The following is a 17,770-nucleotide window of genomic DNA, read 5'->3' as shown; positions in this document are numbered from 1 at the left end:
ACGGGTTAAGGTATTCCTCCAGACGGAGCAGGCATGTTTGAAGCTCGGGTTAGGAAGAATGGCCCATGTGAGAATCTAGAAGTCCAGAAGGCTGGTAACTGAGAGAGTCAGAAGGTGTCAAGAAATGAGGTAGGACAACTCAGCAGGGACCACACGGGGAGGGATTTAGGAACCATGTTAAAAATTCTTAAGGATTATTCTAAGTGCAATGGGAAACAGTTGAAAGGTTTAAATCAAAGAGCAACAGTATGAAATTCTTAGAACCTGTTTTCTTTTTTTAAGCTTATTTATTTATTTTGAGAGAGAGAGAGAGAGAGAGAGAGTGAGCGCACGAGTGGGGAAGGGGCAGAGAGAGAGGGAGAGAATTCCAAGCAGGCTCTGCACCATCAGCACAGAGCCCAACACAGGGGATCGAACTCACGAGCTGTGACATCATGACCTGAGCCAAAACAGAGAGTCGGTGGCTTAACCGACTGAGCCATCCAGGTGCCCTGATGGTGTCAACTTCTTTAAAAAAGCTTAGGGGCGCACGGCTGACTCAGTCAGTGGAAGGAACATGCGACTCTTGATCTCTGGGTTGTGGGTTCGAGTCCCACGTTGGGTGTAGAGATTACTTAAAAATAAAAATCTTGGGGCGCCTGGGTGGCTCAGTTCGATGAGTCCGACTTCGGCTCAGGTCATGATCTCGCGGTTCGTGAGTTCGAGCTCCGCGTCGGGCTCTGTGCTGACGGCTCAGAGCCTGGATCCTACTTCCGATTCTGTGTATCCCCCTCTCTCTCTCTGCCCCTGTCCCGCTTGTACTCTGTCTCTCTCTCTCAAAAATAAATAAAAACATTAAAAAAAAAATCTTTGGGGCACCTGGGTGGCTCAATCAGTTAAGTGAACGACTCCTGATCTCAGCTCAGGTCTTGATCTTGGGGTTGTGAGTTCTGGCCCTGCACCAGGCTCCATGCTGGGTGTTGAGCCTACCTAAAAACAAACAAACAACCGAAAAAAAGAACAACTTAAAGAAAAGTTGAAGTGAAAAAAGGTTTTAATGACAGAATTAATACATGCACATGTTACAAAGAACGAAGGGCACGGAAGGGTACATAACGACAGCCTCCTACCCCACCTCGCCTCAGCCCGATTCCTCTCCCTAGAGAAAACCGCTTTTAACTTTGTGAACTGTTTTCTTCTCATGGTTACCTTCTTATCTCTGAACGTGCACCGTCATCATTGGGGTTCTCTGGGAAGCAAACTCTGAGATGGAGACTTGTGTGCGGGAGGCCCAGTGAGGGGGCACAGGAAGAAGGGGCACTAAGTCACGGTAGCAACAGAGAGCTCGGCCAATCCCACAGGGAGTTCTCAGGCTGGGACGACCTCTCCGGACGGTCCCGAGTTGAGGCACCAGGCCCATCATCTAGTCTTGGATGCGAACTCTTTCTAGAAAGGGGGTAAGAACTTGGCCAAGGCGGCTGCTCCTGCTGAGGACAATGCCCTGCCCGTGGAGAAGCTCAGCCGAGGGCCCTCAGGGGACACAACGCCAGCAGCTGGGGGGGGATGAGCAGTCCTCAAGGGGGAGCCTGGGCAGCACCACATGGCACGACACAGTTCACCCCTTGCTGTGTAATAATTTCACCCTATCCTTAACAACCATTTCAGGACTCTGCTTCATCTCTTTTCCCGGAGAAGCTTATAAATGGCAAGTTAGTGGGACAAATTGCGGTCCCACTGTACCGCAGTTCTGGGGCCCCATCTGGTAGTCATCTCCCTCCTTTGTTACCCGTATTCTGGATTGCTCCCAGCCTCGGCTAGCACTTCTGCTAACCCACGGGAAGACTTAGCTTGAGGAGTCTGAGCCCCAAGAGTCTGGTCGCCTGGCCTTTTCAGGCAGTGAACCCCTCCATTTTGTATGTATTCTCCTGTTCCCTGCAGCCTTGATTCCTCCTGATGATAAAGAGAGATTCCTTCTGCTGGGAGAGTGAATCATATTTTTTTTTTCTTTAAAGTAAGCTCTATGCCCAATGTGGGGCTTGAACTCACAACCCTGACATCAAGAGTCACATGCTCTACTGGCTGATCCAGCCAGGCGCTCCAAGAGAATCTTTTTTTTTTTTTTTTTTTTTTTTTTTTTGCCTCCCAGTCTCTTGGCCATGGTAGGGAACAGGTATAGCTTAGTTTAATGGAACTCTTGCTGGGTACCATGATGGAAGCATCCTGCTCCTGGAAACCATGGCCTCTAGAAACTCAGAGTCTAGAGTTACGGGGACAGGAAGCACGAATTCCCTGAATGGTTCACTGGGAGTAATGGTAAGCACGAATACTCTTATTTCCAACCCTTAGTTCCCGGATGCCTGGATTCTACCTCCTGAGGACAAAGTACCAATGGACCCTACGGTCACGTGTCCATATACCTTTGTTATAAAGTAGGTCCCACGCGGGGCGCCTGGGTGGCTCCGTCGGTTGGGCGTCCGGCTTCAGCTCAGGTCACGATCTCGCGGTCCGTGAGTTCGAGCCCCCCGCATCGGGCTCTGGGTTGACAGCTCAGAGCCTGGAGCCTGCTTCCAGTTCTGTGTCTCCCTCTCTCTCGGCCCCTCTCCCACTCATGCTCTGTCCCTCTTTCTCTCAAAAATGAATAAACGTTACAAAAATTAAAAAAATAAATAAATCAAGTAGGTCCCATGGTCCCTAGTGATGCTACGCAGGATCTGATGCTGATGGATCCGCCAGTATGCGAACTCGTGGATGGTGAGCTTTGCAGGCAAGAAAGTCAAATCCACGCCCAGAACGTGTACCAACTCGTATGAAATGAATCGAGTCCTTTCCAGGTTTCATCTGGAGGGGATCCAATGTAATTAACTGGCCAAGAAGGGACTCCTTGGTTTCCTCTAGGGAGGGTACCACATAGGAGGCTCAGCATTGGACTGTTTCAGCAGCAACAAAACCTACACCAGCCTTGGTGGGAGCCCACACTGTTGTACCTAAGTACAGCCTTTACCGCTGCTGCCATAGCTACGTTTATAACCCCCAACGTTGCTGTTTTGGGATGGCCAAGGGCAGAGGCCAAGGGCAGAGGCCAAGGGTTAGCCAAGGCTAGCCAAGAGGCTAGCCGGCCAAGTCATTTTCTTCTACTTTGTGTGGTACTGCCTCTTCCATGATGGATGTTCTCTGGTGGGTGTTATATGACACAAAGACCTTCACATTTTATGATTCCATGGGTCCATATCCACGTGTCTTACTCACTTGCCCCCAAGCTTCTAATGTTACTCGTTCTTGTCTCCTGACCAATAAATTAAGCCACTTTTCACTGTCCACGAATCTCTATATATTCTAGTAACAGGCCACTTCTCTCTCCACATGAAGTGGATGACCACGGACAGTGCCAGAAGTTCCGTCCTTTGGGAGGATTTCCCCTCACTACTGTCTCTCAAGGCCCACTTCCGAGTGGGCATTCAGGGCTGTAACTGTTCATTTCGGCTTGCATCCCCATGCCGAGCTGACATCCGCCCTACCCTATTGTCCCTCGTTTATCTATCTCCCTTGCGCCATTGGAATTCCACAGTACGGAGATGGCCCGAAATCCTCAACCTCCTCCCACAATGCTTTTCTCCATACTGCCTATCTTGCAGAAAGCTTGGCTCTTCTCCTTCCCTCCTCAGGACACTTCTTTTCTTGCTCTTTCTCCAAATGCTATAGGACAAGAATAAAAAGTCTGACTCGTCGCTCTTCATGATCTCTTCCAGCCCATTGTATTTCCACCCTCCTGCACAAGCCCCTTGCGGAGATGCTGTTGGGGTCTATGCCACATCCCCCTAGCCCATGTGTGACTTCAGTGGCAGCTCTGTGGTCACTTCTGATGCACACTGATGTGGTGTCCCCTCAAAAGCCTGTGCAGGCAGGCGTGAGCCTGAATGAGCAGGAAAGAGTACGGACTTGCTGCCCCCAGAGGCAGCCCTGATCTAATGGGAGAGGACACAGTGGACCCCGTCCCCAGCCTTCTATCAGTCAGAAGATTGATTCATTTCTGAAATGCATTCTACATGGTTCCTCAGAGGGTCTCCTAAGAGACTTTGAATTGCAGGTGACTAGAGCAGTAACTAGCTTACTAAAACACTCTTCATCTGGTCTTTTTTTCTTTTTTAATTTTTTGATGTTTATTTTTTAGAGAGAATGAGCAAGAGAGAGAGAGAGAGAGAGAGAGAGAGAGAGAGACAGTGGGGGAGAGACAGAGAGAGAAAGAGACACAGAATCCGACGCAGGCTCCAGGCTCTGAGCTGTCAGCACAGAGCCCGATGCGGGGCTTGAACTCACGAACCGTGAGATCATGACCGGAGCCGAAGTCGAACGCTTAACCGACTGAGCCACCCAGGCGCCCCTGATCTCCCCTTTCTCGTTTACTGTCCCTGCAACCTCATTTTGGCTTGGTAGGATCAATTCCCTAATAAACCGCAAGTGTCTAAGTCCTGCCTCTGGCTTTCTCCCCCTCCTCTTTCGAGGGTTTGCCAACCTACCTCTCCAGCATTCCTTCCCGTTCGCTAGTGACTTATACACCAGGTTGGCACTTTTTTCTCTGCCCTCAATATTTGAGTAAAACCCGACAAGCCATCCTTCCCACTCTGGCTTCACACATCCTTGACTTCCTCAGTTTCTACGGCCTTTATCCCCTCTCCGCCTCAGGTAATTGCGAAGTCACGCTGACTTTGTCATCACCGGTATCTCTCCGCATCTGAAATCTCAAACTTTCGAGCTTTTTATTTTTTCTTTGTGCTGTCTGCAAAACATCCCGTTGGCCAGAGTACTGTTATTTATTTGACCAATCCTCTACTGGTAGTCGTTTGGGTTTTACCCACCTTTTGTTGTTGCAATGCTGCAACAAAATTCACATACACCTATCGCTTTCAGCAAGTATATCTGTAGGATAAGCTCCAAGAGGAGAGACTGCTGGACCAAAGGCTATGTGCAGCTAAATTTTGGCAGATATTTTCAAAATTGCCCTCCCCAAAAGGGGTACCAATTTATACTCAATCAGTGTATCAATGTTGTTTTTCATCATATCTTTGTGAATGCTGGGAGTTTTTCTCCCTTAAAAATTTTATTTGTATTTTAAAAATGGATGTATATTTTCATCTAAATAACACAGCTGTCATATTCACACTGCAAGGCTTATAACAAAAACCAATAATCTCCTGCCTGCCTCTTCCACCCCTTAAACAATTTGGAGTTGATTTTTTTTTAATGCTTATTTATTTATTTTTGACAGAGAGAGGGAGAGAGAGAGTGAGAGAGCGAGGGCACAATAAGGGGAGGGGCAGAGAGAGAGAGAGAGAGGGAGACATAGAATCCAAAGCAGGCTCTGGGCTTCGAGCTCTCAGCACACAGCCCGACGTGGGGTTCGAACTCAGGAACTGTGAGATCATGACCTGAGCCAAAGTTGGTCACGTAGCTGACTGAGCTACCCAGGTGACCCTGGAGTTGATTTTTGGATCTGATACCACTAGAAATCCAATTTCATTTTTTCCCGTATGGCATTTTCCCAACGTCCATACTGTTGTCTTCTCTTCCCCCAATCTTCTGAAGCACCACTTGCATTATATATCAAAGCTTCATATGCGTAAAGGTCTAGCTAATGGCCTCTGCATTGTTCCATCTCTAGTCAGTACCACACCATCTCAATTTTTACAGCTTTGTAATAAAGTTTGATATCTGATAGAGTAAGTTCTGTACCCTCATCTTTCTTTTTGGAAGTGTCTTGGCTATTCCTGGCCTCCTACTTCCCCATACAAATGCTAGAATCATCTTCACAATTTCATTCAAAGCTGCCGAGGGGCTCCCGGGTGGCTCAGTCAGTTGAGTGTCTGACTTCAGCTCAGGTCATGATCTCGCGGTTCAGGGGTTCAAGCCCAGTGCCAGGCTCTGTGCTGACAGTGCAGAGACCGCTTGGGGTTCTCTCTCTCTCTGACTCCTCCCCGCCCCCGCCTCCCTCCCTCCCTTCTCAAAAATAATAAATGTAAAAAGAAAACTGCTGAGATTTTGTTAGGAAATGGAATAAACTTAATTTGGGGAGAATTAGTATCTTTATGATGTTAAGTCTTTGGTTACATGAACATGATATAGCTTTGGTAAAGTAAAAAAAATCACGTCATCTGCAAACAATTACAGCTTTATTTCCTCTTTTTCGTTCTGTAAGCCTCTAATTTCTTACTCGTGTCGTACAGTTCTATGTAGGGCCTCTGACGCGACAGTAAATAAAAGTGAGGACATCAGGCCATCTTTTCAATTCTTAATTTAGGAATGAATCTCCTATTTCCCCACTTAGGATAATATTTGCTGTAAGATTTTAATAGATCCTCTTTATCGGGTTAAGGAACACCCTATGGTTTCAATTTACAAAAAGAGTTTTTAATCCTGAATAGGCAAGGAAGGGACTTTATCCAATGTTTTCTCTGCTTCTATTGAGATGTTCCTATGGTTTTTCTCTTAATCTGTTTTTGTGGTCAATTTCATTTATAGATTTTCTAATATTAAACATTGTTGTATAACTATTTGGTAGTGGTGATTTTTTCCTCCTGTCGTCACCTGGTTAGATTTGTTTTGCTAATATTTTTTTAAAATTTTTAAAATTTAAAAAGAATTTTTGAGACAGAGAGAGACAGACCACGAGCAGGGGAGGGGCAGAGAGAGGGGGAGACACAGAATCTGAAGCAGGCTCCAGGCTCCGAGCTGCCAGCACAGAGCCCAATGCGGGGCTCGAGCTCACGGAGTGTGGGATCATGACCTGACCTGAAGTCAGACGCCTAACCGACTGAGCCACCCACGCGCCCCTCGATTTGCTAATATTTTGTGTAGGATTTTTGTTTCTGTTTTCATGAGTGAAATAAGCTTGATATTTCTGTTATGTCTTTATCTGATGCATCAGGTTATGCTAGCCTCAAAGAATGCATTGAATAGTATCTTATTTCTTCAGTATTCTAGAAGAATTCAGCTTTTTCTGGCATGTTAATTTGTTTAGCACTCATTCACTTATCGTTCAACTTCTAAAGTTTTGTTCCGTTTCCTATGTGCTGCTGTCTTCTTATTCTCCTTGTCTTTTATGCGCATATGCCATTTTAGCAGGGTTTCAGACGTTGAAGATCAGTGTTTGTTCTGTTTTTCACGTTTCACCCCAAATCTGGTATCTCTCTTTCCTTTCTCATTTATGCATTTATCTGTAAAGTTTGACTACCTGAGGGTCGATTATATTAAAGAGTAGGTTCAGGTCTGAGCCTGTATGTTTAACTTTAAATTATTCATTTTAATAGATGACCTAAGAAGCCTTTATGTACCATAAGACGGTATATAATTCAAAAGATACTTTACCAACCCAGGAGCAATGCACTCTCTCAGTACGCAGACCGTAGCTTCGAGTACTATTTCCCACTAAAAGTAACCCAGAATCCTTGGAGAATTATGGATGATTTCAGGTCTGGGGCAAGAAGTGTACGAGATCAGCCTGGAACATCTTGTCGTGGGTCAGAAGGATTAGCATGTGAGAAATTACCGTGATGCTTTGATAGCCCTTTACCATACTATATAACAAGCGATTCCAGAGATCACAGAACAGTATGGCTCATAGGCAAAATTAAGACCCTTGGATCATTTGGCTTATTGAATCAAGGAAAAATATTTAGTGAAAAGCCGTGGAAAAGAGGTGGGGAAGGTTCATCCCCCTAGGATAGGGTGCACATCAGTGGCAGAAGGACCTGAATCCTGTGTTCTATGGTGTTCATAAATCCTATCTTACTCTGCTGCACCAGCCTGTTACAGGGACTGGAGTTGTGGGTGAGCAAGGGGCCTCAGCAGATTGATGGTGACCGAGCCCCAAATGCTCTCGCCCTTGATGGGGTTCAGGACCCGCTACCCCAACTATGACACCTTGGCATAGCGAACGCTTTGAGCTGAAGGGATCTGAGAAAATGGCAAAGGCAAGATCACTCTGATCTTTCCCGGTCCTTCTCCCCTGAGACAGACCATAAATTCCTTGTAAGGGGTGCCTTCCCTGTGCCTGCAGGAAAGGAGTACCCTTATCTCAGCCTCAAGAGGAATCTGAACAAACAGTCCTTGCTAAGGTTCTGCTCTGTTTACTACAATTACCTCATGCTCCTCTACTTACCTTTCCTTGACAAGCGTCCACTCTTCATCCAACGTTAGTCAAATACTCAGGTCTATGGGGCGCCTGGGTGGCGCAGTCGGTTAAGCGTCCGACTTCAGCCAGGTCACGATCTCGCGGTCTGTGAGTTCGAGCCCCGCGTCAGGCTCTGGGCTGATGGCTCGGAGCCTGGAGCCTGTTTCTGATTCTGTGTCTCCCTCTCTCTCTGCCCCTCCCCCGTTCATGCTCTGTCTCTCTCTGTCCCAAAAAAAAAAAAAAAAAAAAAAAAAATACTCAGGTCTGTCTTGAATATTCTTTTTTTTTTTTTTCATGTTTATTTATCTTTGAGAGAGAGTGAGGGAGGGAGCAGGGGAGGGGCAGAGAGAGAGGGAGACAGAGGATCCGAAGCAGGCTCTGTGCTGACAGCAGAGAGAGACCATGGTGGGGCTTGAACCCATGAACCGTGAGATCAGGACCTGAGCCGAAGTCGGATACTTAGTTGACTGAGACACCCAGTTGCCCCACATATTCTTTTTTTTTTTTTTTTTGAGTTTATTTATTTATTTATTTAGAGAGAGAGACAGGGAGAGAGAGAGAGAGAGGCCGAGAGAGAGGGAGAGAGAAAGAATCCCAACCAGGCTCTGTGCTGTCTGTGCCGAGCCCTACTCGGTGCTCAAACTCACGAACTGTGAGATCATGACCTGAGTTGAAATCAAGAGTGCGATGATGCTCAACCGACTGAGCCCCCCCGGGTGCCCCAGACTTGAATATTCTTAATATTCTTAAATTATACAACAAACGCATATTACAAGGATTCAGGAGCCAATTTGAAGAGGGTCCCACTGCTCAAAGATGGGAAAATGTGAGAATCCATAAGGATAATAATTATAATGTGTGAACTGCATCAAACATGTTTAATGACATGAGTTTGTAATGACACTACAAATAAACACAAACAAAGATAAATCTTTAACTGGTAACCATTGGATGATATCAGTGAACTAACTCATTATGCTCAAATCGGGTCTTTCCTATATGAACTATTCCATTGGGCAACTATTTAGTACACGAGGAAGTTTCTTTTCCTAGCCAGTAAATGAAACAGGAATGATAGAATTAGAATATTGCCATTTTGCAATACCAAATGAATGAATAGATCCAAGCACTGGGCATCAAAGGCTGTTAATATCGCAAAAAAAGACAACCACCCGTTATGTACCTCTTGAAGGAAGAACACAACCCCACAGGACAGGTAGTCTTGGATACAAAAAGTCCACTGTGAATCTGAATGAGCCCCAGTGTAGTTAAGGTCATCGGCTGTTGGGTGTGGCCAGCATCAGCTTGCTGATAACTTGTTAGAAATGCAAATTTTCAGGATTGCATCAGACCAGAGTCAGACACTCTGAAGGTGGGGCCCAGCAGTCTGTTTCAACAAGCCATTCAGAGGATTCTGATACCTTTGGGAAGGACTGAGACTCACTGCTTTAAACACAATACCAATTTATAGGAAATACCAAGGAACCTATTACACAACATGATGGTGATTGCAGGCAAAAAAAATCCAGACAGTGGAAAACGTTATCAGACAAATGACCCAGTTTCTTTACATTTAAATCATAAGAAAATAGAAAAGAGATGAAGGGCAACCTATGTTTTAAAAGAGACTTTTGGGGGGGGGGGTGCCCCGGTGGCTCAGTCGGATCAGGTCATGAGTTCGAGCCCCGCATTAGGCTGTCTGCTGTCAGCACAGAGCCTGCTTTGGATCCTCTTTCCCCCACCGCCTCTTATCCTGCCCCCCTCACTTGCACTCTCTCTCTCAAAAATAAATAAACACTAAAAAATGTTAAAAAAAAAAAAAAAGAAAAAAGAAAAAGACTTGGGGAACATACGGACCAATGGCAAATTTTGGATCTGATTTGGATAATTCACATAAACAAACTGAATTTTCAAATAACGTTTATGAGATAATTGGAAACTTTAACATTGGATATTTCATATTTAGGAAATGTTCATTCTTTTTAGGCATGATGATGGTTTTGAAGCTACATTTATTGGTGAAATGATGTCTTCAATTTGTTCAAAATAATATTGGATGGGTGGGTGAAGGTAAAAATGGAAAAAGGCTGACCATGGGTTGACGGTAAGTGGGCTTTTTTGTTATTTTGTTTTACTATTTACTATTTGTTATACTATTTTGTCTAATTTTGCATATGTTTGAAAATCGTCATCGTTAAAGCTTAAGGAAAGAACTGCCTTTGCCTTTGGGGGTCTTTGTGGGAACCCATGGGAAGAATTTTGGGTTTAGATACAGAATCCCCAGAATGAGCCCTAGTTCTAGCCCATTTATTTTGTAGCAGGAGTGAGGTGGGTAGCTGGGTAAATCGCTTCATATCTGTTATCCTCATTTTCTTCATCTGTAAAATAAAGTGGTGAGAATTACATGATGTGTTCAAATGCTTTGCACAAAGCTTTGCAAAGGTTCTAGTATCCACAGACTGAGTTCAATGAAGCCAGATATGGCATCTTCTTTTTAGAAAAAAAATTTTTTTTTATGCCTTTATTTTGAGAGAGGGGCAGAGCATGAGCGTGGGAGGGGCAGAGAGAGAGGGAGACATAGAATCCAAAGCAGGCTCCAGGCTCTGAGCTGTCGGCACAGAGCCCAACACGGGGCTCGAACTCAGGAGCCCTGAGATCATGACCTGAGCTGAAGTCGTATGCTCAGCTGACTGAGCCACCTAGGTGCCCCTGGCATCTTCTAATATATATATATATTTTTTTTTTCTTTTTTTTTTCAGCAGTGTTGATCATATAACAGGTGCTTTGTAAGTGTTTAGCTTCAGTATTCTTATTCAATCAAGTCATTATTTATTAAATGAATGATAAATAGGTACATTCCCAATTCTAGGTTCCAGACACCTAGAGCATTCATTTAATATTTTTTTTGTCATTCATTCAATAATTAAGACTTTTAATGAATGGATGAAAAGTAGGCGAGACCTTCTGACAATTATTGAATATGTTACATTATACACATCCAAGTAGAACCTGTTATATATGTTACAGATTATATTTGCTCCTCTTATTTCACGACGGCTCCTCGGCAGGAAACAGTGAGAAGTTCTTGTGCAGTGTAGATTTTTCAGTCCTGGAGAGGATCTTCGTGAAAACAGGCCAAGTTCAAGCGGAGACTGGTTTCAGGGCTTCACTCTTGCAACTTCCTTGGGTTCCACCAGAGGGAGCTCCATACCGCTTAGCTTTACTGAGACTCTTCCGCAAGTATGCATTCACTCGTTCAGCAAATGTGTATTGAGTGTCCACTATGCGCCTAGCAGTTTTCCCTGCGGAGGACTCTGCCCTCCAGGGACTCAAGTCTAAAGTGGAGACAGACATGTAAACAAGTAACGATGGCACAGTCTAGCGAGGGCTATAATAAAAGCGTGTCGCAAGGTGTTAAGGGGATTATTAACTCTGGCGGCAGGGGGCCAGGAAGTCTTCATAGACGGGGAGCTGAAGTTTGAAAGGCAAGAGTTTATCAGGTGGACAGAGTAGACAATGGTTTATCAGGTAGGACATAGCTTATACAGATACACGTGGGAAATAAGAAGAAGCATGTGATGAGTTCGGAACGGCTAAGAATTAAGGTTCCGGGGGGCTGGAGAAAGCGGAAAAGGGGCTGAATAGTTGGCAGGGGCCAGATCATCAAAGGCCTTAATCTGTGAAAAGAGAAGAGCCACTTAGTGTGTGTATCAACTCAATAGCTATATGAGAGATCTTAAACTGTAGGAGAGATTATACCCTTCTCATACTTGTGCACAAAATAGTTGTTTAGTTTTTTGTGGGTTTTTGTTGCGGTGGTGGTTGTTTTAAGATTTTACTTGTAAGTAAGCTCTACACCCAACGTGGGGTTCGGACTTACAACCCCCAGATCAAGAGTCACATGTTCCACGGGCTGAGCCAGCCAGGTGCCCCTAGTTTTTTGTTTTTTAGAGGGTCCTCAGGGACCATGTACACACTTCACAAGGTCAACGTTCTCATGATTTCATAATCGATGCCTGGTTTGGTGCTCACTTTCTCTCATGTTCTTAGGATTTGGTTTTTGTGACTGAAATGTGTCCAAAAATCAAACACCCTCTCAAAAACCAGGGAGATTTGCCACGATTAAGGATCTCAAAAAATAAATCAATAAAAAATCGTGGTTCAGCCTTCTGAGGCAATTCCTAAAGACTCATTCTAGAAATGTCTGGGAGGATGTCAGCAGCATTAGAGTAAAAAGCTTGCAGGGCGCCTGGGTGGCTCAGTCGGTTGAGCGGCCGACTTCAGCTCAGGTCATGATCTCACAGTCCGTGAGTTCGAGCCCCATGTCGGGCTCTGTGCTGACAGCTCAGAGCCTGGAGCCTGTTTCAGATTCTGTGTCTCCCTCTCTCTGACCCTCCCCTGTTCATGCTCTGTCTCTCCCTGTCTCAAAAATAAATAAAACGTTAAAAAAAATTAAAAAAAAAAAAAAAAAAGCTTGTGCTGAAGGTGACAGTTTTAATTAATTAGGTAGTTAAATTTACTTACAAAATGGAAGTACAGTTGATACCCAAGGCCAAGGTGACAGCTTTAAACCATAATTTTTGCTCTGCCTTTAAAAGAAAGACATTTCCTCCGGTTACCTACTAGTGTGGCCCAGCAGACATCGACCCTTGGGCCTACGACGCGGGAAGAGACAGAAAACAGCAACGGTGCAGAAGTCTCCCTGAGTTTTCCCAGTACTGAAGCTGGGGGGGGGGGGAACCCCCACCGAGAGGGGCGCCGGGCCTGTCCCTCTCTTGCTCTGACTCACCTGAGGAGACTCACATCCTGTTTGCCTGCGCAAGCGGCTGGCTGCCCCTTCCACCCAGAAACACTGAGCAGACAAGTCCAACCTGCTCGTTCCCTTCAAGGCCTCAGGCCTCAGTGGGAGTGGAGGGGAGGCCGGAGAGGCTAAAATGCCTTAGCCAACTCAGCGCCTTTGCTCAGCATTCCTCAGATCCCTGATGGACACCAGCTGCCCTGAGGCCGGGAGCAGCTTCTTAGTGACAGAACAGCCTGACTCTTCTGAGTTAAGACCGAGTTCGAACGATGAAGCCCTTTAAATCAGCACGGTAGACTTTTAGAATGTAAAGGGCTGGAAGGATTCTTGGAAGTCACCTGGTCCACTCCCTTCCTTTTATAAATGTGGAAACCGAGGACCCGAGAGTTTAAAATAGGGTGACCCCACCTCCCGGTGTCCCTGGGGCAGTCCCGGTGTCTGTTTTTCGGGTGTGAGTATCAATAATGCTGCTTACACTCTCTGAGGTGTCCCAGCTTGGACAATAAATTGTATGGGCACCCACACCCTGACTTAAAAGAAAAGCAAGGCTATGAATAGGTGGGGAGCGGTGGAGAAGGAAGGTTAGAGGGAGGAGACAGTATGAAAAAGGGATAAAGGCACACCTGGCTGGCTCAGTTGGTGGAGGCTGCGATTCTTTTTTTTTTTTTTCTCCAATTTTTAAATCATTATTATTATTATTTTTAATCTTTATTTTTGAGAGAGAGAGAGCATGAGCAGGGGAGGAGCAGCGAGAGAGGGAGACAGAGAATCTAAAGCAGACACCAGGCTCTGAGCTGATGGCACACAGCCCGACGTGGGGCTTGAACTCATGGACAGTGAGATCATGGCCTGAGCCGAAGTCAGAGTCTCAAACGACTGAGCCACCCAGATGCCCCTTTAAAAAAAATTTTTTTTTTAAAAAGTTCTTACTTTGGGTGTTGTATGGAAACCAATTTGACAATAAACTTCATATATTGAAAAAAAAAGTTCTTGTTTATTTATTTTGGAGAGAGAGACAGAAAAAGCAGGGTGGGGGACAGAGAAAGAATTCCAAGCAGGCTCTGCACTGTCAGCACGGAGCCTGATGCGGGGCTTGAACTCACAAACTGTGAGATCACGACCTGAGCCGAAACCAAGAGTCAGACGCTTAGCTAACTGAGCCACCCAGGTTCCTTGGGACCTGCAGTTCTTCATCTCACGGTCGTGAGTTCGAGGCCCACATTGGGCATAGAGTTCATTTTTTAAAATTTTTTGAAAAATGTTTATTTTTGAGTTAAAAAGTGCAAGTGAGGGAGGGACAGAAAGAGGGGGGACAGAGGATCTGAAGCAGGCTTTATGCTGATGGCAGAGGGACCCACGTGGGGCTCAAACTCACGAGAAGGGAGATCATGACCTAAGTTGGACCTTCAACCAACTGAACCACCCAGGTACTCCATAGAGATTACTTAAAAAAAAAAAAAAAAAAAAAGATGAAAGTAAGAAAGAATTTAGCATGTCAGATCTCTTCTTCAGTGGTTCTGTTGCTAAATTACATTTTCCTTCACGAGTTGTTGCTTCTCAAGATAAAAGAGAGAATCATAAATATAAATTTTAAAATTTTAGCTAATTTGGAATTTCTTCGTCCTAGCACTATGGTTGAATTCTGTTTGGCTGGTATAAGCAAATTACTACAAATCATTCATATGAGAATACCAAAGAGGGGAGCCTGGGTGGCTCAGTCAGTTGGGCGTCCGACTTCGGCTCAGGTCATGATCTCACGGTTGGTAGGTTCAATCCCCTCGTTGGGCTCTGCGCTGACAGCTGAGAGCCTGGAGCCTGCTTCAGATTCTGTGTCTCCTTCTCTCTCTGTCCCTCCCCCGCTTGTACTCTGTCCCTTGAAAATAAATAAATGTTAAAAAAAAATTAAAAAAAAAAAAAAAGAATACCAAAGAAACAAACTAGGGGAAAAAACTCAAAATTGTAGTAGCTTCTTTTTTTTAAGGTATTCTTTTTTTTTTTCAAGTTTATTTATTTATTTTGAGAGAGACAGAGACAGCACAAGTCAGGGAGAGGCAGAGAGAGACGGAGACAGAATCCCAAGCAGGCTCTGCACCGTCGGCACAGAGCCCCGTGCAGGGTTCGAACTCATGAAACCATGAGATCACGACCTGAGCCCAAACCAAGAGTTGGATGCTTAACTGACTGAACCACCCAGGCACCCAGGTAGTGGCTTTTTGGTGAAAGAGCAACCTGACCTTAGTTTTGCCAGGAAGAAAGAATTTTTACTCAAAATTAGGCTTTCACCATTATCCTTATTATCCTTAAAAGAACTCACTTCTGCTAAGCCAAGATCAGTTTACTCACTCACTAATGTTTACAGAACACCTACTCTGTGTTAAAGTACTGTGATCAGTGAGCTGGGGTACTTCTTTTCAAGAGGCTGGTAAATTTTTAATGACCGTGTGTTTCAATGAACGATTACAAATATTTTATGAGAATGTCACATCTGGCTTATGGTTTGGAATTCTCTTTGTTACGGTGTACCTTCATTAAAATGTAAGGTCATTGGTGTAGAGACTTTTTTTTAAAGAAATGTTTATTTTGAGAGAGAGAGCAGGTAGAGGGGCAGAGAGAGAGAGAGAGAGGGAGAAAGAGAATTCCAAGCAGCCTCCTTGCCATCAATCTGGAGCTCGACTTGAGCTGAGATCGAGTCAGATGCTTAACCGACTGAGCCACCCAGGAGCCCCTCAGCGTAAGAAGTTAAAACACATATTGAGAGGGGCACCTGAGTGGCTCCATCGGTTAAGTGTCCAACTGTTGATCTGAGGGTTGTGAGTTCAAGCCCTGCATTGGGCTCTATGCCAGGCATGGAGCCTACTTCAAACAAACAACATAGTAAGGATAATTAAACAAAACGATGTGACAGTATGAGGCCTGCCTTTCTCACGGCGACAAGTGGCTGGAGCTGGGGAGCAGATGTGTCTGCGAATGGCCATGTGTTCTTTCTTGTTCGCCACAGTCCCCACTCACTCCTTATCGTCTCATCCTTGGCCAGCTTCACACATTTGTTGCCTTGCCTACACCTGGGTCTGGGTCAACGCATGGCTTTCCCACTTTGTTCAGGTGTGTGCTCTTTCGAGGTTGAATTTCCTCAATCCAGTTCATTCTGGAGATTCTTCCCGGATTTTGGCATTAGCCTGATCCATTTGCCTGAGTTGCCACGGGCACACCGTTGTAATGTTGCTGGGTGGGGCCCTGTGACGATTTGCTCGCTGGATGCCATTTAAAACCAGAATCCCATCGTCGGGGCGCCTGGGTGGCTCAGTCAGTTAGGCATCCGACTTCGGCTCAGGTCATGATCTCGCGGTCGGTGAGTTCGAGCCCAGGCTCCAACTGAGCTCAGAGCCTGGAGCCTGCTTCGGATTCTGCGTCTCCCTCTCTCTCTGCCCCTCCCCCACTCACGCTCTGTCTCTCTGTGCCTCAGAAATAAATACATATTAAAAAAAATAATAAAAAAATAAAATAAAAACCCTGAGAAGTACTGTGGCTATAAACGAAACCAAGAAAACCGTTTAATTTTGTTTCACCTAGTGTTTCCCCTTGCGCATAGAATTTTCTTTTCAGTCAGTACCTACTAACACCCGGCGGAGTGGTGTTTGTCTGAATGATCATTGAGGGCATCTTAGTGGCAGTGACAGAGCTCCACGATGCCTCGCCGTTCTAAGAGTTGGACTCCTGATCCTGCGCTCTCTTCCTGACTCCCGTATCCATCTTTCCGCTTGCTTGGTTGCGGATGCCGTGCTTCTCTGGCCTGTGATACTATCTTAAACCTAGTGTGTCTGCAACCCCCCTGCCCCCTCCCCCCCAGCAGACACTTGCTAAAAATAGCGAAGAAGGAGAGGTGGGCTTACGGTATATCCAGGGCCCAGGGCAGAACACTGCTGACGTTGCGGCCAGGGGAGAACAGACCTGCTGATTCAGATTTCAAGTCAGGACTTGCTGCACGTTTCTCTGGGAAGCCTCCACTTGCAGTCACGCTGTAAACAGGCTAATTGCGAGTTCAGCTTTCTTCCAAGAAGGGCAGGTCTGTTTTCAAAGATATAAGTGCGCTGTCTCAGTGATGTTTATGGAGCCAAATATTTGCAGGTGTTGGAAAAAGGGAAGCTTTTTCCCACTCTGCCTGGCAGAGTGTGGCTCATGTGGAGACTCCGTCTTTTAATTAACCAGCAGATTATTCTCCACCCTTTTAATGTTAGAATTCGGCGGGTGCTGGAGGCAAACACTTTTGATGACCTATGCTTAAATCCTTAAGTGGATGTAAAATGTCTATTACGTTTAGAAAAAGTCAAGTCTCCTTAGCATTACTGACAAGTAAGTCCTTATTGCCTTTCTCTTTTACTCATATTTAAAATTTCCATTATGGGGGCACCTGGCTGGCTCAGTCCGTGGAGCACTCTTCATCTCAGGGTTGTGAGTTCGAGCTCCACGCTGGGTGTAGCGCTGGGTGTAGCGATTCTAAAAAATAGAATAGAATAGTATAGAATAGAACTTCCATTACTTATTAGAATTTCCTCTTACATTATCTGAATTTAACTGAGAACCCTTGTAATACAATGCAGAGAAAAGAATCCCACCTTCCAAAGCTCCTTTCCTGCTGTCCTGCTCTTACATCCTAAACTTGCTTTGTAGAAGAGGGACCACAGGGTTTGGAATTAAAGCCCAGCTACACCGTCTCCCAGCTATGTGATCTTGGGCAAGCTACTAAATCTTCCAGACTCATTTTCTCATCCGTGAGATGGGCATATTAACAAATTACTTTCTAAGGTTGCGGTGAGATGTAAAGATATGAA

Source organism: Neofelis nebulosa, chromosome 10 (assembly GCF_028018385.1).
Source record: "Neofelis nebulosa isolate mNeoNeb1 chromosome 10, mNeoNeb1.pri, whole genome shotgun sequence".
NCBI lineage: Eukaryota > Metazoa > Chordata > Mammalia > Carnivora > Felidae > Neofelis > Neofelis nebulosa.
This window is presented reverse-complemented; position numbering follows the sequence as displayed.